The sequence below is a fragment of the Pinus tabuliformis genome, chromosome X (genome assembly GCF_031772625.1).
Source record: "Pinus tabuliformis cultivar Carrire ecotype Pingquan chromosome X, CPIR1, whole genome shotgun sequence".
NCBI lineage: Eukaryota > Viridiplantae > Streptophyta > Pinopsida > Pinales > Pinaceae > Pinus > Pinus tabuliformis.
This window is the reverse complement of record NC_142308.1, coordinates 796,405,732-796,433,625: the sequence shown is the minus strand read 5'-3', so window position 1 is coordinate 796,433,625 and position 27,894 is coordinate 796,405,732. Positions and strand designations below refer to the sequence as shown.

The 27,894-nt window shown below is 37.1% G+C and overlaps 1 pseudogene; it reads left to right on the top strand.

Annotated features, from left to right (window-relative positions):
• The first annotated feature begins 506 nt into the window (after nt 1–506).
• On the top strand, nt 507–25,863 carry LOC149142218 (ACT domain-containing protein ACR4-like; annotated as a pseudogene).
• The last annotated feature ends 2,031 nt before the right edge of the window (nt 25,864–27,894 follow it).

Here is a 27,894-nt window from a genome sequence, read left to right as displayed (position 1 = left end):
TGAAAGAATTAATTTCTACTTGCATATCCTGACATCTTTTTTCTAAATTCTGCATTAAAATTTTCTTGGTTAGAACTCTTTTGATATCCAAAATGGTGCCTATTTTGTCTGGGATGCCGAGTTGTTCCAGCTGTTCTCTGTTTCTATAATTCAAAAAATGAATGAGCCCGTTGGCTTGATCAGGCATTTGTCCTAATAAAGCTCTTGCTTTTTGAATTTCTCCATGTGCTGCATTCACCAAGTCAATCTGCTCATAAATAGTTTGGATAGATGACCAAACATTACTTAAGGATTGAGTGATGTTGGTCGAAAGAATTCCTTTGATTTCTACCAGAGGTTTATGCATAGTGAGATCCTTCTCTAATGTTCTGACTTTGTTATGTAATGCATTAACCTCTCTTATTTTCTCTGCCACATTTATTTTGGATTTATCATAACTCTGTTCTACTTTTGCCAATTTTTCATTTACTTGCTTCAGCTCTGACACTTGTAGTTTCAATTCTTCCATGGCTTTTATCAACTCTTCTGTGGTCATACCTGTACTACTGCCTGGTGCTGCTCCTGCTAATGTTGTACCTATGATTACCTCAGTTGTGGCTGGTGGGGCATTTGGAGCTGACGTTGTTCCAGTTTTTGAGGGGACTGCAGTTGTGACTGTAGGAATTACCTCAGGTTGCTGGGAGGTCGACTCTCCCTGCTTCTCCTTTAATGCTTTTTCAAGTGCCTGCTCCGTATCAGTTAATATCTCATTTAGTTTCATGAGCAGGTCCATCATGTCTTCCTCTAATTTTTACTCTATGATTTCTGAAGTCTGAGGGTGTCTTGAAGGAGGTAGCTCTAGCTGCTTCCTTAGTGCAGCAATGTCCTCTTCCTTTTTCCTGATTAATGCCTTTATGCCCTTGGCATCCTTGGGGTCGTGTCCCAGCTCCATGATGATCTCTTCTAATGATTTGATTCTATTATCTTTGACCAAAGAAGAAGCTTTTTCCCAATCTAATTGAGTTGTTGTGTTGTCTAAGGAACTTTGCAACTGGTGGGCCAACATTGCTTTGTCAGCCAGTGTAGAATAAACCATTTCTCCAGTCTGCTTGTGGAGCTAAATCTGGTCCATGGGGTGAATGTCTTTAGCTAGGACCTCTAAGTTTGTCCTGATGTAATCTGCTGCAGACCGGGGTTGCTGTACTTTTGGCTTAAAATAACTCATAATCATTTTGCCTTCCTTAATGTCATAGGCAGACATTAACCGTTGCTGGTTTGAGGGGGCCATCTTCAAGTATTGATTGTACATTTGAATTCTCCAGGATCATTTTTTTCCTTAATTTCTGTAAAATTCAGTTTGATATCAGAGGACTGTTTGCTTTGTGGCCTAGTAGATGACACCTCAACACTGTGTTGCCTTTCTAGCTCCTGTCTATGTGAGCTAGTTGATGTGTCTATCACTGGGGAAGTCTGCTGGCTGACTAACCTCTCACCTCTTAGGTTGTCTGTTGTTTCTTATATGATTTCCTCTTCTGACAGAGGGTCTAATCTTTGCCTCTTTTCCCCTGGTTTTTCTACAGGTCCACTAATAGGTGTGGCCTCTTCTCTGTCTCTTTTCTTGTCTTTTTCCTCATTTAGAGGAGTTTGTAATGCTGGGATTTCTGGTGCTGTAGATTTGGCAGGAGGAATTTGTACTTGTTCCTGTTCTTTGGACCCCCCTGGCTGATCAGTCATGATTGGTTGCTCTATAGTTTCTACCTCTTTGCCCTTTGAGGTCCATGTGATTGATGCGTTGGTTCTTTGTGCAGGCTGCTGAGAAGTTCCAGTAGAAGATGTTCCAACTTCTGATTGTTGAGGCAGCTTGAAAGATACATGTCCAAAAGAGTCCAGGTCAAGGGTTTTTTCAAGATCTTTCATAGCCTTTTCCATCTTTTCTTGCTCACTAATTTCTTCTATCAAGGTCCCTTCTACCCATTCTTCTTGATTTGCATATTGTTCAATTTCTGGGATCCTATGATGTATATACACTGATAGCCTGTACTTTACCCTTCTATCACTTATGAAACTACATGGGTCATAAGGCACCCACCCAAAACTCTTTTTCAATCTGAGGTGGTCTTCTAAGATCTGTTCTGCATCTTTCCATGCTTCCCTATCATGGATAACATAAGGGCCTAACTGGTTTTTGATTCTCAGCTGAGCCTTCTTCTTTACATTGCAAAAGTGGGTTAGGTCTGCATTGATGAGCTGCCTAAAATATTCTAATGCAAATAACCTCATGGGCACATATTTGGGCAACTTAAAAGGGCAAAGTTCACACCCATACATTCTGATTTTTGTGTGATTCTGGTAGAGGTACCAGTCACCTATTCTGTATTGTTTGGAAAGCTACAAAATCTTCTTCATATCCCCAGTAATCCTAGGAGGAGGAGCTCATATCAACATAGTGGAGGCTGGGTGTACAAACAGGTCAATGAATTCACTATAAGTATAAGGTCACTCATAGGTATTGTGGAAGACTGAGCTCCAAAAGATCACAAACCTCTGATTTCCCCTTGAGTCTAATTTCTTGATGGGAAATGGAAATTTGTCTGGCTAATAATATAACAACAGATGGTATATAAAAGATGTGTATTTGAAGACTCCTTCCCTTTCCAAATTCATGAATTGAGCATGGATTTTATTGGCAATGAAAGTGGCATAGTCATATTTGACAGCAGGGGGTTGTCCTAGAGTAAATATAGATAATAGAACCAGGGTGATATCATCCACATATTCACTGGACCTAAATCCCAAGACAGAGGATATCATGTCAACAATAAGCTTACCAGTTTCAGTGAAAAAAGTGTGCAGATAAGGAGGAGGGCCTATAGGTTGGTGCTTTGGTGACAAGAACATCTTGGCAATCCGGGTTATCTCTGAGTTAGGTAATTGAGAAGCTTTTTCAAGTAAAAATCCCATGGAAAGAGGAGCAAGAGGCTCAGTGGAATGGAAATGTAGCATTTCATTGATGGATTCAGCAGTTATGGAAAACATGACAGTTTGGAAATGAGACATGACTGCCCTATGAACAGGGTCATAGTTGGCACAACATTGGTGAATGATGTCTGGAAAATATGGACTGAGGGAAGGAAGTACATGGGAAGGTTTGATTCCCATAGTCCAAAAATATCATAATTGCTTAGATAACTGTCCCTTATTTGGCAGAAGGCCTGAAGATGATTGTAATCAGTGGTTAAGTCTTTTATCTGAAAGTCTTTGTCTAAAAGGGGTAGATAATTCAAGTAATTGTGAGGTGCATTTACAGGCGCGACATTCACGGCTACGGGGGCTTCCATCTTTGGTTCTTGTGTTTTCAAACTGGAATTTAAGATTTTTTGTGGAAAATTGGACTGAACAGCAGGTCTAGGAGTCTTTTTATGGGCTAAACGGACTGTTCTCAACTTGAATTTTGTTTTCACAGGTGAAATTTTCAGTGAAAAAGCGGAATTTACAGGGTTGCCAGTAAAACGAGTAAATACCTAGATTAAGGACGCAAATTGAGTAACTATAGGTTGAATGACGGAGTGTAGAGCGCGTTTCTAGTGGTTTTCTTGGTCGGGTGGCAGTTGAAAGCAGGTACAGTGGCTTCAGTTGTTATTTTGCATGGGAGCGTGAACATAGAGATTTTACAGCAAAAATGACATTTCATCGCTTTTTAACGAAATTTCGGGTTGGCGGGTAATTTTTGGCGTTTATTGACGAATGACGTCAGCATGACAGGACAGTGTGTCATTTATAGGGGGTACGGGATACTGACGTGGCAATGATGACAATGAGGGGTCAGTGGGAGAGCGGTAAATGGTTTTGGCCCGCACTGCTTATGGGCTAAAGTGGTTTCAGTTGGGAGGGCTGCGAGCAACGCGGGCAGTCGACACGCGTCCATGGTATGGGCGCGATACCACCAATCCCCCAAGCGTTAAAGTGCAGCGAACGGAGGGTTGGCGATATGATCTACAACTGTCAGATGGGAGGGTGTCGATCGGACGGTTGGCGCTCTGCAAAGATAGTGGAGGGTTAATGTGTGGGCGCCCCATATAATAAATACTAATAAATCATATCGGGGTTGTGCTTATTGGTTCGAGAGGTGATTTGTTAATTAATTAACGTGGGGTTAATTAATTTCAAAATTGTGCGCGGGGAATGGTTATTATAAGGTTTCAAATAAACCTATAATTCCATTAAACAATGATATATGGCTATAGTTTAGCCGGGGCGGGAGTAATAAAATTTTGGGGATCGTATTATACATAATACGGGGAAGGGTAACAAATATAAGGGATTTATATTATAATGTTAACAGTCAATATGAGAAATGATATAAAAAACGCTAAGCATAACGTTGGAATTTTAACATTTAACGCTTAGGCTTAGGGGAAAAGGAGTTTATACAAAGAATACGGTCATTTTCCTAAGTAAAGTAGGAACTTGCTTAGGGTATTTATGAGATGGAATGAGATAAGTGGTTTAGAGGATATCAAGCAGATCTTAATACCCCTAGGGGAAATTAGTAAATGATTTGGGGAAAGGAGGAGGAAGTTAGTCATGCTTTGCTTGACCTATATTCAAATATCTGCCATAGTACTTATGATAATAATAAGATGAACCTCTTGAGAAACAAAATTAATCATAATATGCTTCTGCAACACCAAATCTACCTACCCAGCCTACTGTACCTAACATTTTTTCTTCTTTTTCCATTGGATGCACTTGGACTAGCAAACCCTCATCAATTTTCTTTTCTTTACATGATAAGCCTATCTAAATCTGTACTTATTTCTTCCAAGGGCTCAGATTAAAGAGTTGAGCTCCTTTACTTCTCTACCTATCTACTTATCTGCCAAGTTTAAACAGTTTGGACATATTTTATTCTCTATCTCTAAAACAGGAAATTCAAACATGAACTGGCCACGATTAAGGTATTTGGTCAGTCATCAATTGTGAAAAAAGATCAACAAGCGTACATGATGTTTCACTTACAGAAAAATAAATAGTAGTGGCATTTTGACTTGCCCACTTTCCTGGTCCTTTTCTTTGGGGTTCATTTCTTTCACTTTTTGACCATCTTATTCCTTTTTACCCTTTGATTTTCTTTTAACATATTGCAGAGCTGATCAAGTCAATCATGAAATATGACACCTATTGGTATAGGAGCATAACACTTCCCAACACAATTCTTGAGATATCCAATGGCACAACGTCTAATTCAACTTCATCAATGAAATTAGTGGTGATTGCAAACCTGAAAATACATTTCCATGTGACCTGTAAATTAGCATCCTTGGTTATCCATCCCAATGGATATGGTTTGTGATGGGGCACGGTTTCCAGATTCATTTTCTTAACCAAATCCGCAGAAATTAAGTTGGTCCATGATCCACTCTCAAACATCGTATCGATTTTCAAATGTTTGGAAATGACTCAGATATGGAATAGCTCTATTCAGTTTTCCTCATTTGAAACGTTGTGGGTATTATTTGTTGCACTGCTACTAGCTACGACTTTCTCTTTCTTGACCTCTTTTCTTGCTTTTGCTACGAATTTTTCTTTGGTGACTGTGGCTGCGATTTTTTATTCATCCCCTGAGTCTAAACCCAAGTCTTGTTGTGCAACAACATCGGTCTTCTGTTCCCCTTAATTGTTAAATTTCTTCGGTCATAATTATGGATGAAGATTCCAACAATGTGCTTCACCATGTCCTTCCTTGGAATAATTCTTGCACTCGAGTTTCTCCCCTTATTTCTTAACAGAAGCATTTTTTTCTGCTTTCCTTTAAACTTCTTCCCTTTTTCAACACTCTGAAATGGATTTTTCTTACTTTTTTCCTGTATATTTTTCCCTCTTGCTTTGAGGTGTGTAGCTTGAACACAAGCCTCATCAAGATTCATGGGATTGAACATAAGAATAGTATGCCAAAGATAGCTATGCAACCCTCCTATGTATTTCAGCAAGGTATCTTGTGACTGTAAGTCTACTCCTAGCATAAGAGTTGTTGTCCTAAACTCTTGAGTATATTCTTGCACATTTTGACCTTTCAGTTGTCTGAAATTTTGCCAATTCATAATGGCTTTCTGCATATGAGCTAAAGGGTAGAACTATCTTTTTATAGCAGCAATGAAACCATACCAAGTAATAGAGATCTTACCATGTTTTTCGATCTCGTCTTGAGTCCTTACTTCCCACCATACAAGTGTTGCACCCTCCATTCTCAATGAAGCCAACTACATCTTGATATCATCATCTTGAAGGTTCTGAATTCTACAATACACCTCCAACTGACGAATCCAGTTATCCAGCTTCTCTGCATTAACTTCTCTAGTGTACATTAGCAACTTGAATTTAACATCAAGCTTCAGAAAAGGTGATTTACCAACCCCTTTTGAAGAATGATGATGAGTATGAGTAACGGTGGTATTGGTGGAAGAGTGTGAAGATGATTTCGAAGAAGAAGATGAAGAAGATGGTGGAGATGGTGAAGTCTTGTCTCCATTCCCATTATTTCCTTTTCATTTATCTTATTTTCCATTATCTCCTCCTGAAGAGCCTTCTCCATTGGGAGAATTGGAAATTTCCCCTTGTAGTCTTCTATTCCTCTCTTCATAGAGGACCTTAACCATCTCTATCATATCAAAGAAATCCTTTCTGAAGGTCTTCTCATCTTCTGTCATGATAGGTTCTCCTTCATGAGAAATGGTCTCTGAAGGCTCAACTACAACTTGAGGTTGTACTGGTGTTGGAATCTCAACTGCAACTTCTACAACTCGAGGTTGAACTGGTGTAGAAGACTTTGGCAACCTTTCTCTTCTTCCCTTTGACCTAATTTTAGGGCTTTCAACCATCTTTCCTTCACCTCTTTTGATATTTAACCTTGTGAGCATGACATAAACTTGAAAACAATTAAATCCTTCTTTCAAAAAGCAAATTTAGTAAGAAAATAGTGCTCTAATACCAACTTGATCCGAATTGGAGCAGATTAGTAATGTTGTGCTAATTCCGCATTCAGAAATAAACCCAAGTTGCTTATCATTTACTTTTTCAAGTGCTTAAGGATTCAAAACTTTTGCATAATTAACAGATTCCCGTGAGAGTTTCTTATGTAAATGTTGTAAACAAATTAACATAAAAACATATGTTGAACAATAGCAATATAACAACAATGAACATCAATATACAACACAAAACAAGCACATGATAAAGGAGTTCACCCCTCTTGGGCTACATCTCGTTGGTCCAGCTTCCAATGGCTTAGGCCTCTCTATTATGGTCAAATTACAATAAAATTGTGTTTACAATGCTCAGATGCCTATGAAACCCATCTCAATAAGTTCATAATACACAAAACTACTAGAATTGACTATTTTTACATCCAATTTGGATAAGAACTGAAGAAGTTATGACTTCTCCCAGTTCTTCCACTATTTGTTCCACAAAATGCTCCAAAATTGGCAGAAAACTACAAATTAGCCCCAAAATCCGCTAACCAGGCAATAATTTCTCCGCATCGCAGGCCATATTCTATTGGTCGTATCGCAATAGGTGGGTTTTGGTGGGCGGAATGTCTTGTTTACTCAGCGAAATGTTGCGATTGTGATATCGCGGACCTGTCGGAGTTTTAAACTGTGACATATAACATTATCGCGTTCGCGTCTTTCGCATTCAGGACTTAACTTGCACCAGGACTGATTCTTGTTACTACGATTGTGATATGTGATAGCATCGCATCACATCGCTAACCTTTCTGGGGCCGGGGCTGATACCTATTCTCCCCTTCTCCGATTGCGATTATGATTTGTGGTTGCCTCATCGCATCGCAACCCTGAACCTGTCGAGGGCCGATTTGAAACACCTTTTCCGCCTACCACTGTGATATGTGATTTACGAGGTCCAATGGTGGGCTGCCACTTTACGCCTCCTTATTCTCTGAAAACTTGCCACATCATCCCAATCCTGCCATGTAGGCAAGTCAAACCTGAACTTTGACTTACTCTAACTTCTACATACGAGCTCAGATTTGAGTTTCGTTCACACCATTGGATTCAAAATGACGAGCTCTTCAATATTAAGCTAAGTTTGTGAAGATTTTTACACTTTGATTTTTAAGCATAATTCCGAGCACCTAATCATGGCTAGAGAATCCTCACAACATGGAATATGGTTGTCATAAAACATGATATAGGACTTTGCTTCACCAAGATTGATGTTACTGCATTGAAGGTAGTCTAACCATCTCACAACTATGTATTACAAAAATTATGTGATAAATCAGTTTGCAATAACAACATGAGAGTCTAGAGGGAGAAATCAAACCTTTTTCAAAGAGGTCAGGTGAACTGATTATGCATATTACTTGTGAATTGGACTTTGTTCGAGGGTTGTGGATTTAACCATCCTCTAAAGAGGAATTGGGTATTTTTTCTTGTTTACTTCATTTCGTATATTTTTTTCTTTAGAAAAAGAGAGAAGATACCTATGCTTGCACGTGGGCTTCGTGATATCATCCAGGTACTATACTATCATCCTTATGACTTAAAAAAAAAGAGCTCTTGAGGATAATTTTATGAGAATGTATGGATTATTTTATTGGAGTGAAATAATGGCAGGGAGTTTAAAACACCGAAGATTTGAATTTGAGGAGACAAAACTGGCAGAAGAGGTAGCTTCATGGAGCCTCGAAGGTGTTGTACTAAATATTTATGTTTTTAAATGTTAAAGAGTCTTACATGATATATATATATATATATATATATATATATATCTGTTTTTTTTTAATTTTAGCTTAAATGATGTCAGGGAGTTTAGAAGACATGATATCTTAATCGTAGGCTAGGAATGTGTCGAAATAAGGGAGACACTTTTATGAGTAAAAGCATGTTGGGTAGCATCTGCATGAATACAATGTAAGTATATGGGAGTAGGAGTGTGCATATTCATCTCTGTTACACTGGAACTACTCCCAAGAGGTGGGAAACCCGTTCCAATAGTTCCCAAGCTCTTGGGAGCTTTGGAATTATATGGGAACATTACCTTTTAAAAGGGAGCTGCAATGGGAGTTGGGGACAGTTCCAGGAGCTTTGAATACTATTTTTTTGGAGTTACGACGTTCCCACAACTGACTTGACACAAATTAGCGCCAAAAAAATATTTAGTTCCCGCCAAACTAACTCCCAATACTCCATAAATGTTGTTCCCCGAGCCTCCTTTTCACTCCATCATTGTAGCTTATTGTTTTATTTAGAGAGCAAGAGAGCGCACAGTTGAGAGTGAAAAGTTGTTTGTGTTGGCATTATGACATATTTTTGGCACTATGGCACAGGTGTTGTCCTTGATGGCAACTCACTCATATGGAAGATCACAGTTCAGACTCTCAGAATGAAAGAAAAAGAGATATACGCAGTTTCCTCTTAGCCAAGTCGTGTATACACGCGGGTTCGACGAACAAAATATGTGTATACGTATACACTCACTTTCATGCAAGGAAAAGTGTGTACATGTGGGAAAACTTATTTTTGATCCATGGTATTTAGTCCTTGGTATTTGGACCTGTTATGAAACCAGCCCAAGAAAAGATAGAAAAGATAGATCAACGCCTTAGAATTCAGCCTCTTCGAGGGGGCAACCTCCTTTATGTTACATAAATGAACAATTCTTGGATGATACAAATGAAAATACCTCCTTTCTATATATAGGAGTCTAAGGGTTTATAACATAATCAGAGCCGACATAACAATAATAATGTAAGGGCACAATAATAACAATAGTGGGCTTCTATGGGGCACAATAGTAACAATATGGGCACTACATGGGTACATCAATATAATAAGTGGGTTATACTAATAACAATAAGGGGTTACACTAGTAGTATAGGGGCCTAACATGCCCCTCTCCTTCAAAAAGTTTTGTCCTCAACGCTTGAGTAGTTCTTGATGTTTCTGTATAAAATTCTTTTCCTCCCATGTGGAATATTCAGCGGGTAAGTTCTTCTACTTGATGAGATACTCTGAAATTGATTGATTTCGTAGCTGTCGGGTTCTTGTTTCTGTGACTGCTCCAGGTTCCAATATGATTTTTCCTTCCTTTTCAATATCTGGCAATATTGTTTGAATTGGGATCTTTTGCAAGTTTCGAATAAGTGGCCATACTTATTTGTCCTTCTTCTATTCATCCCTTGCTTCGTTTATCCAATCTGGTTGGATAATAGAAATAGCACAAAACAATGCTTCCACATCCTCATCCTTGAAGAGTCTTCCCATTCGGTAAGGTCGTCATTTTTTAAGTGCATGTAGTATTGCCAACGTTTCCTTCTCATAAATAGCTTGCTTTAGATGTAGCAATAAAAATACCCACTCGCTTACATCAAAACATTTTTCACTATGATGTTGATCTACCTGTTGTTTCATTTGATTTTGCACTGAAGTGGCGCTATCCTTTAAAAGTTGGAGAACTTGTTGTTGATGCTCGATGTGATCTTTCACTGCTTGAACCTTTTTCTTCTTGATATGTCCTTCTATCTTTAGATTTTGAGGAGTGGTAATTTCTTCCAATCCTTTACAAGATATGGTCAGATTCATTTCTTGATGCTCGATGTGATATTTCACTTCTTGAACATTTTTCTTCTTGATATGTCCTTCTGTCTCGCTAGTTTGAGGAGTGGTAATTCTGACAGTGAATTACAAGATATGGTTGGATTCATTTCTTCTTTCTTGATGTGATCTTTCACTTCTTGCACCTTTTTCTTCTTGATATTTCCTTCTATCTTGGGAGTTTGAGGAGTGTTCATTCTTGCCAATAGTTTACAAGATATGTTCTGATTCATTTCTTCTTTCTCTGGGGTCGGGTCCTGGCATATATCCTCTTCTTTTGATGTTTCTTGATCCTTTTCTTCCTCCTCTTCATACTCTATGTAAAATAATTTCTTCTCAGCACACTTATGACCTTTATTTCATTTGCTATCACAATTGTAACAAAGCCCTTTTTCTCTTTTTTCTTCCAATTGTTGTGGTGTAACCCTTATAGGTTGTGGAAGGCTAGGAGGAACAACATGTCCATATTTATAGTTGTGAGGGGTAGACTTCCTTGTTGCCATAATTTTACTTTCAAATATGTCACAAAGCCCTTTTACTCTTTCCAATTGTTGTGGTGTTGCTCTAAAGAAGGTGTTGCTCTTTGTATCCTCATAATGTGCTATCATTTCCTCCGTGAGAATTGACCACGTAACAAGTTTTTTACGAGAACAAAGCCCTTTATACCATAAAAATTGATCCGGTTCTAAATATGAAGATGCAATACATACCTTTTGTAACAGTGGTACACCATGTAGATCAAATTATTGCTCCATCTGAAGTATCCAATTTACCAGATCCTTGCCATCAAACTTCCTCATCTTGCTTTTTCTTGATTTTAGGACCTCTAACTTGAAACAACTGTAACTCTGTACCTGTCGATATTTAAGTTCTGAAATTGCTACTTGTAGTAGCCCTCTGTGTCCTCTTTCCAATGCCACCAGTCTGATCCAAATTGGATTCTCCAAGAAAGAGTTATGCACAATCTCCCGCAGTGACCTGATTATAGACTAGTTCAGTAGAGCGAACTTGTATGAAGTTCCACGTGTCACTGTTTCAACCTTTGACTCTGAAAAATATATAAAAGACAACTAAGTCCATCCTCTTTCTGCACCTTCTTACGAAATTTCAATCCGATGCTCAGAAAGAAATTTATGACGATTTTCCCCAGGTCACCTGTTTTGAGTGTAATTCAGGAGTCTGCAAAAAGACCAACTTCCTCAGATCATATCTCCGAAAATATCTCGCAAAAAGCTCTGAAATTCGCACCCAAGGTTCAGCACGATTTCTTCTCAAATGGGGTTTTTTTTCGACTTCTGAAACGTCACAAAAAAAAAGTTATAGCGAAAATTCCACGATGACCTGTTTGGAGCAGCGAAACCCTAGAATCCAAAGCTCTGATACCAAATGTTATGAAACCAGCTCAAGAAAAGATAGAAAAGATAGATCAACGCCTTAGAATTCAGCCTCTTCGAGGGGGAAACCTCCTTTACATTACATAAATGAACAATTCTTGGATGATACAAATGACAAAACCTCCTTTCTGTATATAGGAGTCTAAGGAGTCACAATATAAGCTAGCCGACCTAACAATAATAATATAAAGCCACAAAAATAACAATCGAGGGATTCTATGGGGCACAAAAGTAACAATATGGGGGTAATAGGGGTACACCAATATAAATAAGGGGTATAACTACAATAGTAATGGGGTAATCACTAGTAGTATAGGGGCCTAACAGGACCTATGGTTTTGAACCATGGTATCTCGTCCGAAGTGTTGAACCCAGGTATTGGGTCCATGGTATTGATTCTCTATGGTTTTGGACCATGGTATTGAGTAAGGCCTAAGAATATAAAAGGGGAAGGAGATCATTTGGCAAAGGAATTGACTTAAGCATTGAATATCTTATGAGGAGCAAGATCTAGAATACTAGTCATTGGGTTATGGTGCATAGCTAGATCTGAACCAAGGAGGAACCTAAGCGCTAGAAGAAGGATAAGTACTATTGATGGGTCAAGATCTTAAGGCTTGAATAGTAGTATCTTTGTGTGATTTTTATCTGTTATATTTGCACATGACTTGATCTATAAATCTGATAATCTGGGTATAACTGATGTTTGAATAAGTGAAAAGGGTAAATTATCCTTTATAGATCTGTACGCAGGTTCGGCATAGCAGAGACGCGTATACATGCTGGTTTAGTAAGTCAAAGCAGCGTATACGCTGGTTGGCCTTAATACAGAAGTGTATGCACACAGGTTCTATATATTGAAGTAGCGTACATCTCATGAAATATGTTTTAGCTACTTCTGTTTATTGCTACAATGTTCTGGGTTCAGGATTGGTTTCTAGTTACTGTTAATGTATTCTAGTCACAACATTCATAGAAGAAATTGTTTGATTCAGTTTTGGTTGAAGCAAAGGAGGTTGGTTGATGCAGATGTATTTGATGTTTGATTATTGTTATTGATGGTTCCAATCTGAAAATTTATGAAACGTGGTCCCTGGAAGAAAAGAGAAGGTTGTAGCCTTCTTTAGGTCAGCACCTACGTACTAGTACATCAGCTAGTACAAGAGCTAAGGGGGTTGTAGCTCCCTTCCAGGAGAAGTTGGAAAATGAGAGAAGGTTGTAGCCTTCTACAAGTAGAAGCCTGCGTACTGGTGTAAGACTACACTAGTACAGAAACATTGTAAAAAGAAGTTTATAATTGAAAGAAGATAGATACGAATTGCAGCAGGTGGTTATCACCCACATTGGGTTTCCACCTTATATCGTGTGTTCTTGTGTGTGACTGTCTGTTTTGTTTTACTGTTCTTGGTTACTGTTGTATGGTTTTGACACACAGATTAATGATCAACATCTGAAGAATAAATTAAATTATAAGTCTGCAAGTTATATGCGAGTTTCCTTAACTGAAGTTGCGATTATACGCCGTTTTCACTAACTGAAGTAGCGTATGCAAATCTGATTATGAAATGAAAAATAATTGACTTGATAATACTGATCCACCCCCCCTCTCAGTATTATTTCCAACAATTGGTATCAGAGTAGGTCCTTCAGAAGAAGCTTGATCGCTTGAAGGAAGATCTATCATCATGAGCAACTATGCAGCCAAGTGTCCGCATAAAGATAAGCTTGCCAAAGGTAAGGAACCAGTTAGATGGAACAGGGAAAATAATGTAAGTAAGAATAACTATTATACTCATGAAGACAGTGACGGAATTTCTATTAGTGATGAAGATGAGCAATTTAATGATTATAGACTTTTGATGGCTTTTGACGATGATGGGTTTCTTGGATGCTATAGATGAAGATGATCTCTATGAAGAAATTTCTGAACTTAAAATCTGTTTAGAAGAAAAGAGTATGATCATAGATACTCTGACATTCCAACTTGCTGAAAGGGAAAAACACAATGAGAAGTTAGAATGTGAAATTGTGGGACTTAGAAAAGATATTGAGAAAAAAAAAATCTCTTAATCTTAGATTTGCTAAAGGATCTGAAACTTTAGATGAGATTATCAAAGTGCAGCGTTCTCCTCTAATCAAGACAGGTATTGGATATTCTGAAGAAGCATCTCAAGCACAAAAGCCATCCACCTCCAAAATTTATCTTAATGCAGCAAGGAGAAGTGAACAGGTTGACAATCAATAGCAAAGGCATATAGCAGATCACCAAGTAAATCAGGGGGCAATCTACTTCAAGGATGAACATAAACTACAACCAATTGCAGGTAAATCATTCTCAATTTGCCTCAAGAATGAATGTCTAAGGAAACTACAATCACCTGGACAGTAGGTTTGATAAGCACAGGAATTTCTTCAATGGCCAATGTTTCTCTTGTCATAACTTTGGACACAAAGCAGCTCAATGTGTTGCCTACAAGACCATCATGACTAGAGAAGCACGAAATCAAAGGAATGTGACTGGAATCATGAAAAGAACCTACAATAACTTTTATGCTCTTGAAAATGAAATAGAATGTTCTATTTGTAACAACTTCGGTCATGAACATTCTAAATGGAGGAGTAGGTTTCGACAGACAACTCAAAAGGAGAAAGCTTCATTGAGTCCCAAAACATGGAGAAAGAAAGAAATGCAACCAGAAAGATGTGGTATAGCCTTATATGCGGAAGGACAGGAAAATCAGTGGTACATCAACAGTGGATGCTCGCAACATATGAAAGGTGATAAAGAAAAACTTCAGTGATATAGTGCCTTAGAAAAGGAAAGGAACGTCTCATTTGGAAATGACACCCCTGCACTCATAAAAGGTAAAGGTTCTGTTCTTTTGAAAGAAAAGGTCAAAGTTGAAAATGTTATGTATGTTGATGGCTTAAAGCATAATCTATTGAGTGTCAATCAAATGTGTGATCAAGGAAATGAGGTAATATTTCGATCAAATGGATGTATTGTTCGTGAGCTTGATAAAGGAGAAATAGTGATCAAAGGCATAAGAACTCCAAATAATTTATACATACTCAAGGGCGGACAACAACAATTATATCTAAGCAAGAATGATGAACATTGGCTATGGCACAGAAGATTGGGGCATCTAAGCTTCTCTCAGATAAGGAAAGCATGAAAATATCAGGCGGTTCGTGATCTCCCTGACATCAGAATTCTAGAAAATACAATATGAAAATCATGTCAGTTTTGTAAGCAAACCAGAACTAGTTTCCCTGAGAAGGAAGGATCAACAAGTAAGCCACTTGAACTTGTCCATACAGATGTATGTGGTCCACCCAAAAAAAGGTCACCTCTAGGAGAAGAATAATTCATATTGTTCATTAACGACTTTTCTAGGATGTGTTGGATAGGACTTCTGAAGCATAAAGATGAAGCTTTCGAAAAGTTCAAAGCATTCAAAGCCTTGGTTGAAAACGAATCAGATCACAGAATCAAATGCCTCGGGTCTGATCAAGGAGGGAAATTTTCCTCGGATGAATTTTTCGATTTTTTTGAAGAACATGGAATAAGAAGAAAATTCTCTACTCCAAGGACTCCTCAGCAAAATGGGGTAGTAGAAAGGATGAACATAATGGTTCAACAAATGGCTCATGCTATGCTTGATGAGTCTGGAACTTCTGCAACCTTCTGGGGTGAAGCTGCATTCATTGCCATTACTATTCTCAACAAGACAAATGTCTGGGTGAACAACACTCAAACTCCTCATGAACTCTGGTATGGTAAGACTCCTACGGTAAAATACTTCAAAATTTTTGGAAGCAAATGTTACATCAAAAGGACTGATGAAAACCTTGGCAAGTTTGAACCTAGAGCAGATGAAGGCATTCTCCTTGGTTACTCTCCCCAAAGCAAAGGATATAAGTGTTAAAATAAAAGACTTAGAAAAATTGTTGAAAGTATTGATGTAGTGGTTAATGAAGAAGGAAACAATCCAAGGCAAGTAAAATCCGAAGATTTCGAAGATGATGAGGACTATCCTTCAACATCAAATCAAACTAATGATGAAGAAGAAACCTATGAGACACCAGAAGAACAGATAAGGGTAGAAGAAAAGACTCCATCCAGGTATGTCCAGAAGAATCATCCAGAGACTCAAATTTTGGGGCAAAAAGAGGCAGGTGTAAAAACAAGAAGAACTATTTCATAAGCTTCAAGCTATCTAGCATTGCTCTCCTCCACTGAACAACGAAATGTAAGTGAAGCATGCAAAGATGAATGTTGGGTCAAGGCCATGAATGAAGAACTTGAGCATATTGAAAAGAATAACACTTGGGAGTTGGTTCCTAGACCAAATGATAAGAATGCCATAGGGACAAAATGGATATTCAAGAACAAGCTGAATGAGAATGGAGATGTTATTAGAAACAAGGCCAGACTTGTTTGTAAAGGGTATGCTCAACAAGAAGGCATAGACTTTGAAGAAACTTTTGCACCAGTTTCTAGACTTGATGCCATAAGAATGTTCCTAGCTCTTTCTAGCTTTCAGGAGTTCAAAGTATATGAAATGGATGTGAAATATGCTTTTCTAAATGGAGACTTAGAAGAAGAAGTGTACATTGAGCAACCAGATGGTTTCATCCTTGGAAATGATCCAAAACTTGTATGCAGACTCAAAAAGGCTCTCTATGGCCTTAAACAAGCTCTAAGGGCTTGGTATTTTTGGTTGGACAAATATCTCCATCAACAAGGTTTTTCAAAGGGATCAGTAGATAGCAATCTATATATAAAAATTGACAATGATAAATTGCAAATACTTGTTGTATATGTTGATGATATCATCTTTGGTAGCAATGAAGAAACCATGAGTCAAAACTTTGCTTTGGTGATGCAAAAAGAATTTGAAATGTCCTTACTTGGTGAGCTCACATATTTTCTGGTTTACAAGTCAAACAAAACAAAGACGGTATTTTTCTATCACAAACCAAGTACCTTAAGTAGATCTTGAAGAAATATGGGATGGAGGATTTGAAACCAGTATGTACCCCTATGGTAACAGGATGCAGCCTCAGCGCAAATGATGAATCAGCAATAGTACATCAACCAACCTATAGATCCATGATTGGTAGTCTGCTCTATTTGACAGGTACCCGACCAAACATCATGCATGCAGTGGGAATAGTTGGAAGATTCTAAGCAAATCCAAAGGAAGCACACCTTCAGGCAGTTAAGATGATTTTTAAATATCTTCAAGGAACACAAAATTATGGTTTATGGTATCCTAGAGATACAGATCTCACACTTCATGCATATACAGATGCAGATTGGGCAGGAAGCGTGGATGACACAAAAAGCACTAGTGGTGGTGCATTCTTTATGGGTTCCAGATTAGTATCTTGGTTCAGCAAGAAACAAAGCTCAATTGCATTGTCTACAGCTGAAGCAGAATATGTGGTTGTTGCATCTTGCTGCACACAACTCCTTTGGATGATGCAAACATTGCAAGACATTCAAATCACTTGTACTCCACCTATATCCATTTTTTGTGATAATACAAGTGCAATTAGTATTTCAAAGAATCCATTCATGCATTTGAAGACCAAGCACATACCTATCAAATATCATTTTCTCTGGGAACAAGTGCTTGAACAAAAGGTCAAATTGGAGTATGTTCCCTCCAAGGAACAGGTTGTTGATATATTCACCAAACCTCTACCCAGGGAGACATTTGAATATCTCAAACAGAAGTTGGGAGTAGTCGATGCATCATCTTGCTGTTGAAATTATCTGTGTCAGAGAACAGTGGTTGTACGCGAGTTTCATGAAGTGTATCCGTGTACATACGCAAGTGTCTGTGGACACAGTCGCATATATTATGGTTTGAAGACAAACAGTGGGGCCAGACTCAGGATGAAAAGAGTCTAATATGGGTCTGACAGAGACCATCTGGCACAGGTTCATGGGGAGCATATACTTCTAATAATGCATTGTTGGCATTATTTTAGAAGATCTTGGTTCAATTTCACAGTTGTTTTTGTTCAGGTGGAACAGGTGCAGAGGGAGATCATGGTTGTCGGTCTGAATGATGATTGACAGATGCTGCTTAGTTGTTGATGACTATCATAGTCTTGTCTTAGATATTTAGTCTCTATTTCTTTTATTATCAAGGTCATGTAACGGCCCATGTTGGTTTCCCCACTATGCCTCGGATGGATGATGTAATGTTCTTTTTTATCATGTGTAAACTTTTGGTGTATCCCCACTTGGTTGGGTGGATGAGTCAATATTGGTATATCCCCACTTGGTTGGGAGATGGATGTATTTATGAGTATTTGGTGATAGGAAGGTCATTTATGATGTATAGAGTCATGTTTCTTCTTGTAAAACATCTTCTTGCAGACCTTGCGTATAGTCAGGGGGAGCATGGACAGCACAGTAGAGCAGAGATTTCAGCATGTACTCAGGGGGAGTATAACCCTTTGCCCTTGACGAAAAAGGGGGAGAATGACTATGAGTAACTTGGGGTTGCCATCAAGTCCAAAGGGGGAGATTGTTGGCATTATGACACAGGTTTGGCACTATGGCACAAGTGTTGTCCTTGATGGCAACTCACTCAGATGGAAGATCACAGTTCAGGCTCTCAGAATGAAAGAAAAAGAGATATGCGTAGTTTCCTCTTAGCCAAGTGGCGTATACACGCGAGTTCGATGATCAAAAGACGCGTATACGTATACATGCACTTTCATGCAAAGAAAAGCGTGTACATGTGGGAAAACTTATTTTTGATCCATGGTATTTAGTCCTTGGTATTTGGACCTATGGTTTTGGACCATGGTATCTCGTTCGAAGTGTTGAACCCAGGTATTGGGTCCATGGTATTGATTCTCTATGGTTTTGGACCATGGCATTCAGTAAGGCCTAAGACTATAAAATGGGAAGGAGATCATTTCGCAAAGGCATTAACTTAAGCATTGAATATCTTATGAGGAGCAAGATCTAGAATTCTAGTCATTGGATTATGGTGCATATCTGGATCTGAACCAAGGAGGAACCTAAGCGCTAGAAGAAGGATAAGTACTATTAATGGGTCAAGATCTTAAGGCTTGAATAGTAGTATCTTTGTGTGATTTTGATCTGTTATATTTGGTGCATGACTTGATCTATAAATTTGATAATTTGGGTATAACTGATGTCTGAATAAGTGAAAAGGGTAAATTATCTTTTATAGATCTGTACGCAGGTTCGGCATAGCAGAGGCACGTATACATGCTAGTTTAGTAAGTCAAAAAAACGTATACGCTGGTTGGCCTTAATACAAAATCTTACGCACGCAGGTTCTATATATTGAAGTAGCGTACGTCTCATGAAATATGTTTTAGCTACTTCTGTTTATTGCTGCAATGTTCTGGGTTCAGGATTGGTTTCTGGTTACTATTAATGTATTCTAGTCACAGCATTCAGAGAAGAAATTGTTTGATTCAGTTTTGATTGAAGCAAAGGAGGTTGGTTGATGCATATGTATTTGATGTTTGATTATTGTTATTGATGGATCCAGTCTGAAAATTTATGAAACGTGGTCCCTGGAAGAAAAGAGAAGGTTGTAGCCTTCTGTAGGTCAGCACCTACATACTAGTACATCAGCTAGTACAAGAGCTAAGGGGGTTGTAGCTCCCTTCCAGGAGAAGCTAGAAAACGAGAGAAGGTTGTAGTCTTCTACAAGTAGAATCTTGCGTACTGGTATAAGACTGCACCAGTACAAAAACATTGTAAAACGAAGTTTTTAATTGAAAGAAGATAGAGATGAATTGCAACAGTTTTCACCCACATTAGGTTTCCACCTTATATCTTGTGTTCTTGTGTGTGACTCTATGTTCTGTTTTATTGTTCCTGGTTACTGTTATATGGTTCTGACACACAGATTAATGATCAACATCTGAAGAATAAATTAAATTATAGGTCTGCAAGTTATACGCGAGTTTCGTTAACTGAAGTTGCGTATATACATTGTTTTCACTAACTGAAGTAGCGTATGCAACTCTAATTATGAAATGAAAAATAATTGACTTGATAATATTGATTCACCCCCCCCCCCTCTCAGTATTATTTCCAATATTTTGTTGTTTATAATTTTATTCATTTGCGACCAGTGGCCGAGGGAGTAGTTATGTCGTCCAGTGTAACCTTTGCGTCTACAACCTCATCGTCTCAGTAAGTTATTTATCGAATGCTATGCCAGTGTGTTCGCATAGAAAATAATTTATAGGTTTTTTAAATGTATAGATTGGGTTAGGGATGTGAATCATGACAATTGTTGAAAAAAGGCAATTACGAAGTTGTCATATTTTCTTCATAGTTCAGTATAATTAGTAAAAATTCATAATTATGTCTTTATGGCATGCAAGCTTCATAAATTCATAATAGGAAGAATTCATAAAAATGCTTCATGAGTCTTGGACTAAACAAACAGTTGTGGATAATTCTTATGGAGCCTCTATTTCTAAAGATCCAACCCTGAGGTTGGGGAATACAAAGCATGTGGAGAAATATGTTGAACTGTCCACAAAACATGAGCCTAAAATGAAACTTTCACAAGAAGAAAGGCCAAAGACATCCTTAACACCGATATCCTTAATTGAGAAACTGGAGCAATCTCATGATGGGTTAAGGAAGCGTGTGGCACCTCAACATAAGAGCGATATCTGGGATGTCATGCTCATGAGTATTTATTTTGTTCTTTGTGTATATATATCACAGATTATTGTGTGTGCTTATTGTATGTGGCACTCAATGCTTAAACATTAGAGTTGTTTTTTCAATTAAGAATAACTAGAGAAACATATGTAAAATTGTTCCTTTGTATTATTAAGCCAGATTGTTTCAAAGGTTGTTTAAGCAATTATATAATTAAAAATTTATTTTTTATTTTTATATTTTAAATTTCTTTAATATATAATATTACCACTCTCGATTAGTCATTTCCTGTAAATTTTGGGAAAACCTCTAGTCGTTCCAGACACCGGTACCCAAGTTCCCAATGTTCCCATGTTCCAAAAACTCATGCAACATAGATATTCATGCATTTGCTCGAATTTCAATAAATATGATTTAAAATATATGAACTTTTATCTTTAATACATTATTATCCATTATTACTTGTATTTTCTTTCTTCTCATGATTTTAAAACGAATTATTATTATTTTTTAGGAATTTTAAAACAATTTGTTTTTAAAATTATTTGTCTAAAGAAATAATGTAACCTTAAATGGGTTAAAACACTTGTTTTGAGGTTTCAATATTTTCATAAAGTAAAAAAGGGTTAAACATCTTCATTTCTTCAAATTAGCAAGGAATGTATTGTATGTATTATAGTATATAATAATATGAAAAGAAGAAAGTTAAATATTTTCCGATCGAGAGACGCTCTCTAGCCCAATATGGTAGAGATGTTGTAATGTCTTGTCTTATAAACATTTTGACTAGCTCAAATTACATTAAAAAAAAAATCAAATAAAAAAATTAATAATTAAAATAAATTGAGGTAAAAGAGTCAATTTCCTTTTGGTGGTTTCTTAGCTCTAAATTTTGGCAACCCATGCTTTTTCCCATGGGATTCTTTTTTTTGTAAGCTTGGAAAGACTACATATTTATCATGTCCAATACATCACCCCAATCGAGGCAAGGAATTGACCCAGTGACTTCACATCAAGGAATGCCTTAACAGAGCACCCGAGCACCATCTATCCAAGACCCCGTGTACTTGCTCATGGGATTCTTATCTAAGAATATATATATATATATATATATATATATATATATATATATATATATATAGCTACTAGCCTAGATCGATCTAAACTCTGGATCTACCAAGCGCCAAGAGGGATCAAATCCCTTTTCACTCTAAAAAAGTTTGCACCTCGATAAATTTAATCCTTCTTGATGCTTGGTAGATCCAGAGTTAAGATGAATCTAGATTGGTATAAAAAATATATAAGTCAATAAATTCATCTTTCAATAATCTCTCGGTAAATTATTTTGATCTCAAATAAATTGCGCAGAAATAGAGAACAATTCAATTAAAGCATTCTCCTCTGTGTACTCATTCTAATTGGAATAGCTACGACTAGATTTTATTTTTATCACCAATGTTAACATTGCATTTATTAGAATACAATATATATTGCATGGATACTTCCAGTGAACATAAATCAATGTCAAAAGTAAATTTATTAGAGTATATAATAGATATTGCATGGGCACTTTCATTGGATGTAAATCAAAATCAAAATCAAAATTGCATTTAGTAGAGTATGTAATAGATATTGCATGGGCACTTTCATTGGATGTAAATCAATGTCAAAAGTGCATTTAGTAGAGTATGTAATAGATATTGCATAGGCACTTACATTGGATTGTATTTGAAATCATATTATTAAATATTATGATTTCAGTTTGCACTTACAGAGACCATGAGGTGTTTTCATATTTGTGATATTTAAATTGGTAGCCAAAATCATTTAATATTTTCACCAAAAATTGTAAAAAATATTAAATTGTGTGCAGTGAGTTTGTACATAACAAGGCCAAGAGGTGTTTCCGTGGTTGTGATATTTAAATTGGTAGTTGTTGATCGAAACGTGTCATTAGGAAAGCTCTGGAATCGAAAAGCACCCTAACAACGTTAATCAAGAAGACAAATATCAATTGAACCAAAGGCAGATATCAATTGAACCAATCTGGAAGCCCACTATCCATTTTCTATCTTCTAAATCTAATTCCCCTAAGCTTTATGGCAGTAAATCCCACCCTCCCCTAATTCCTTTCACCTAACCCTCTTTTATACTCGTTCCTTATGTTCAACCTAATCTTTCTTCCTTCCTTTCTCTCCTAAAATTTTTCCTAATATAATTCATTTAATTTTTCGCCATTTTTTTCTAATTTATTCAATTCCAAGTTTAATGTTTTAATTTTTCTAATTTTTTCCTAATCCAATTAAAATTTATGTCGATTCTAGTCCAAAATTTTCATTTTATTATATATATACACAAACATACCTGTGCAATTGGTTTTTGGCCAAAAAAAACTTTGACTTCAATTAAAACCAAAAAAGTTATAAAGATTTTATTTGTATTAAAACAAATTTTTGAAAATTAAAAATTAATTTTAAACTTTTTTTAAAATAAAATTTCTTTCTCAAAACATCATTCTAATTAATCACATCATTAGTTGTTTGGATCACAAAAGTTTGAAATCATAAAATAAAATTTATGTTTTTTTAATAGCTATGAATATAGATTTGACATTTTTTATGGGATTTAAATTGTATTTGTAAAAAAATCAAATATATATATATATAGTGTAACACCTATCCAAAAAAAAAAAAAAAAAAATCTTGATTTGATGGATGCAAAGTGTACCTCTACTTACAATCATTAATTTTTGTATTAGATAAAGCACAATCATCACATATTATTTTATACAGCATATGTAGTCCTCTCTATGTTGTTAATTTTTTATCATTGGAAAGATACAAGTCAAAAAAAACTTTGACTTCAATTAAAACCAAAAAAGTTATAAATATTTTATTTGTATTAAAACAATTTTTTCTTAAAATAAAATTTCTTTCTCAAAGCATCATTCTAATTAATCACATCATTAGTTGTTTGGATCACAAAAGTTTGAAATCATAAAATAAAATTTATGTTTTTTTTGTTGGCTATGAATATAGATTTGACAATTCTTATGAGATTTAAATTGTATTTGTCAAAAAACAAATATATATAGGAGTAGTCTACCTAGACAGAGGAATTCCCGGTTTCCGTCGCCGCCTAGAAAAAAATCCAGCTCCGTCGGTCGGAAATTCCTCCGCCCTCTGCCACCCTCCGTCCACCGCTCCGCATTAATTTCCTGACATAATTGCTGCCAAGGAAAATTAATGTAATTTCCAATTCGAAATGGAGAAATTTGGAAACCGCGGGCTGCTCCCCTAACCAACCAACTCGAGGCGGCCCTGCAGTGCACTCACCATCCTCCTCGACTCGACACCTGCAACTTAACACAAAAATCCACTCCAGCCCAGGCAATTCCTCCGCTCTACAGCTCACCACCCCAGGGACATGACCTTCAAGGTCGAGTTCATTCATCTACTCCGAACCTTAATATCAACAAGGCTTATGTTTCTTCATATGGGAGATGGTTCATGGACGGTATGTTGTAATTAATGATATTATATCTTATGTTTTTGTAGGCTTATACTCTTACCGTTGTTTCAGTCCTGCTCCTGACAAATTCTTCTGCTGTGACAGTGTTCCATGTCACAGACGAAAATGGAAAAAACCTTACAGATGAAGGCGTAATTGGGTACATTGAGAAGGTATGTATAATTTTATTTCAAACCAGGGTTAGCATTAAAAAAATATTTCTCATGTTTCCTGAATCATCCATGCGTTGTATTGCAGAGGTTGGAAACAAACCCTTGCGTAGTGCCTTTGTTTGGAAAACCAGTAGGTCTAGATGTAGCCGTTGAACATACGGCAATTGAATTAACAAGCACTGACCGACCGGAACTGCTATCTGAAATATTTGTCGTACTGGGTGACCTAAAATGTAACGTTGTGGAGGCGGAGGTCTGGACTCACAATAGGAGGGTTGCCTGCCTTGTATACGTTACTGATGAGGACACAGGTGCGACCATTGAAGACCAGCAAAAGATTTGTAAAACTGAAGAGCTCTTGTTAAATGTGATGAGAGGAAACAACACCATCAAAGAAGCTAAAATGGTGGTGTCAATGGGATTCACTCACACAGAAAGGCGGCTTCATCAATTGATGTTTGCTGACCGTGACTATGATAAACTCGATGGAACTGTAGACAATGCATCTCTTTCTCTCAAGGACAACAACAACGCCAAGCCTCTTGTGACTGTTGACAACTATTTGGAGAGGGGGTATTCTTTGGTGACTGTTCAGTGTAAAGACAGACCTAAGCTTCTCTTTGATATTGTTTGCAGCTTGATAGATATGGAGTATGTTGTATTTCATGCCACTATGGACTCTCAAGGCCCACAAACTTTTCAGGTATAGCTCCAACAACTACAAGGGACTTGATTTTTCATAGGATCTTTGTTTTTTTTCAAATGTTTATTTCCTAATTTGATTTTGTTAAACTAGGTATAGGTGGTTTCAGATCACATCCCTAATGGGATTAATATTGAATCTAAATTAGGTTAAAGAAGAGTTGGGGTATTTATTTCCGTTCTTCTCTTTTGTGATACAGGAGTACTACATTAGGCATACTGATGGTTGCCCCGTGTATTCAGAAGCAGAGAAGCTGCGTGTGATTCAGTGTTTGGAGGCTACCATTAGACGAAGAACATCAGAGGTATGAGTCCAAGGATCGAGTCCATGGTGGAAATTTATTCAAAACCCTAAGACTTGGGATTCTCGGTGCATTCAAATTTGATCCTTCTTAAATTCTAGTCAGCTTAGTGTGAGTTTTGTTGATGGTATTTTATGAATTCAAGGTATGCAACTGGAACTCTGCACCAACAACCGTGGTGGGCTTCTGTCGAAGGTGACTCGTATATTTAGATAAAATGGGATGTCAGTTACAAAAGCAGAGGTGTCAACACGGGGTGATAAGGTAGCCGATGTGTTGTATGTGACTGATACAGCTGGAAACCCTGTTGACGCCAAGACAACAGAAGTTGTTCGCCAAGAAATTGGACTAACAATCTTGCAAGTAAAAGACGACTGTATGCATACAAAATCTCCTCCAAGGGAACCTGCCATCCGATTCTCCCTTGGTGGTCTCTTCAAATCAAAGTCAGAGCGTTTTCTCTATAGTCTTGGATTGATAAAATCCTATTCTTAGATGTTGTATTTTGGACCTCTTGCAATGGAATTAAGTAATCACCTTTGAAGGTTGTATGTATGGATGATCGTTCTCTAAAAACCATCGTCGTTCATCTGTTTTCCATTGTGACAATTACCTTGCTAAAGACAGAAATTAGTGTGATTCCAACATACTTCAAACTGAAATTCTCTAATATATTGGTACAGCAATTCCAGGATCTGGAAATCACAATACCACTGGGATTTGCCAAATATGATTTGTTTATCATCGAACAGAAGACCAACAATGGTGAACTATTCACCACACTGGCCGAACATGGCCCTGTCATTTGATGACCCAGGAATTGCGAAATTGACCTCATCATAGAGAAGTGTGCAAAATTGGTAGAACTGAAAGAAGACCGCGCTAATTATAGTGGTGGTAGGAGAAAGGAACTAAATCCACCTAATCTAGAATTGCTTATACAAGTTGTACAAATTACAAGGTGATAAATAGTCATTGTTCTATAGAATGACAACTCTTCAAACTATACAGGTAAAGACCATTGATAAATCACAGCGTTAACATAGATTCTAGTGCTTGACATAGATTCTTAGCATTTCTTGGCCTTGTAGGAAGTAAAATACTCCTTTTAGCCACTGGAGGTTTCCTTTGAAAAGTAGAAGGCACGATCCCAAGTCTATCTGCAAGAATTGGGCAGACTGATGGAGAAGGCGTTGGATACTACTGGACTTCTTGCTGAACATCTGAATTTGAAAGGAGTGTGATTTGGTAGGAGATTGGTATAGCACGAGGTGACAATTTGGGGCAATTGCTGGTATTTTTTTCTTTCCTTCATCGAATAGGAACTGCACCCCACCTTTCTGTTTAGAGATTCCTGCTCAGTGGTATGTTTTCGCTGGATCAGATAATACAGTGATTACCCCTTCTTTCTTAAATCATTTGAATCCACTAGCACTTCTGATCACTTGCACTTCTTATACTGTTGTATTGATGATGTAAAATATGTAAATAATTGTATAGAAAATTCAATGGAGTTGGCCTCTAGATGACCATAGTTCATTGTTTGTGATCGACTTGAGTGGGGGTTGGCCTCTGTATAGCTCTGTATCCTTTGTTTCTTTATCAGCTCATAACAATAAAAGTTTATTACAAATGTGTGTGGTGCTTGTTTGTGCTATTGTTCTTTGTATTATGTTTGGCACTTTTTATGAAGTAACCGCGATGATGATACTTCAGGTATTTCGTGGCGATGTTGATTCGCTGTGTCTGATTTATAAGATTTCTGTTGTTATTTCACGGGAGGTTGTGATGCGCTGTATCATCTCCAAGTGCAGCCGAGGATAGTTAACAACAAATCGTGAACTCCTATGGAAAATGAGCTTTCAAAGGATCTAAAGAAAGTGAATTCCCAAGGAATTTATGTCTTATTTTTAAAACTAGGGTTTTAAGTATGTCACAATTTTCTTTAAATGTCCTCAAGTAAATGGGAGTGGTTGTTAGAGAGTCGTGGACTTACAGGAACGAAGAATAATGGATTTCAAGAATGAAGAATAATGAATTTCAAGGAAATTTTGTGTTCAAAGATATCTTTACAGTGTTGAAGTACAAGTAAGCATTGCCTGACATAAAATGGATAACTAAGTAATTTTAATGATAAGACAATCGGTATGATCAATTTATATATGGCTTAAAATTAAAAGTAACTCATCTAAAATAGGAAAAACAATCAACGTTAATCATCTTAAATGCATTTGGATCTTCATCTCAAATACTTTGATTTGCAAAGCTTGGGGACCTATCTTAGATACTTTGACTTGCAAAGCTTGGAGACCTATCTTAGATGCTTCGACTTGCATAACTTGGGGACCTTGGACGAATCTAACCAACTAGTAATTTGACCTTCCATTGTGAATCAACAATATCCATAAAAGGTCAAATTGTAGGATGAAATTGATGTTTCAAAGCTCATTTGTCAACACAACTATCTGAAACTTTTTAGAGGTGAAATTGTCTTATGTACACTCTACCATGATTGCAATATTTTAA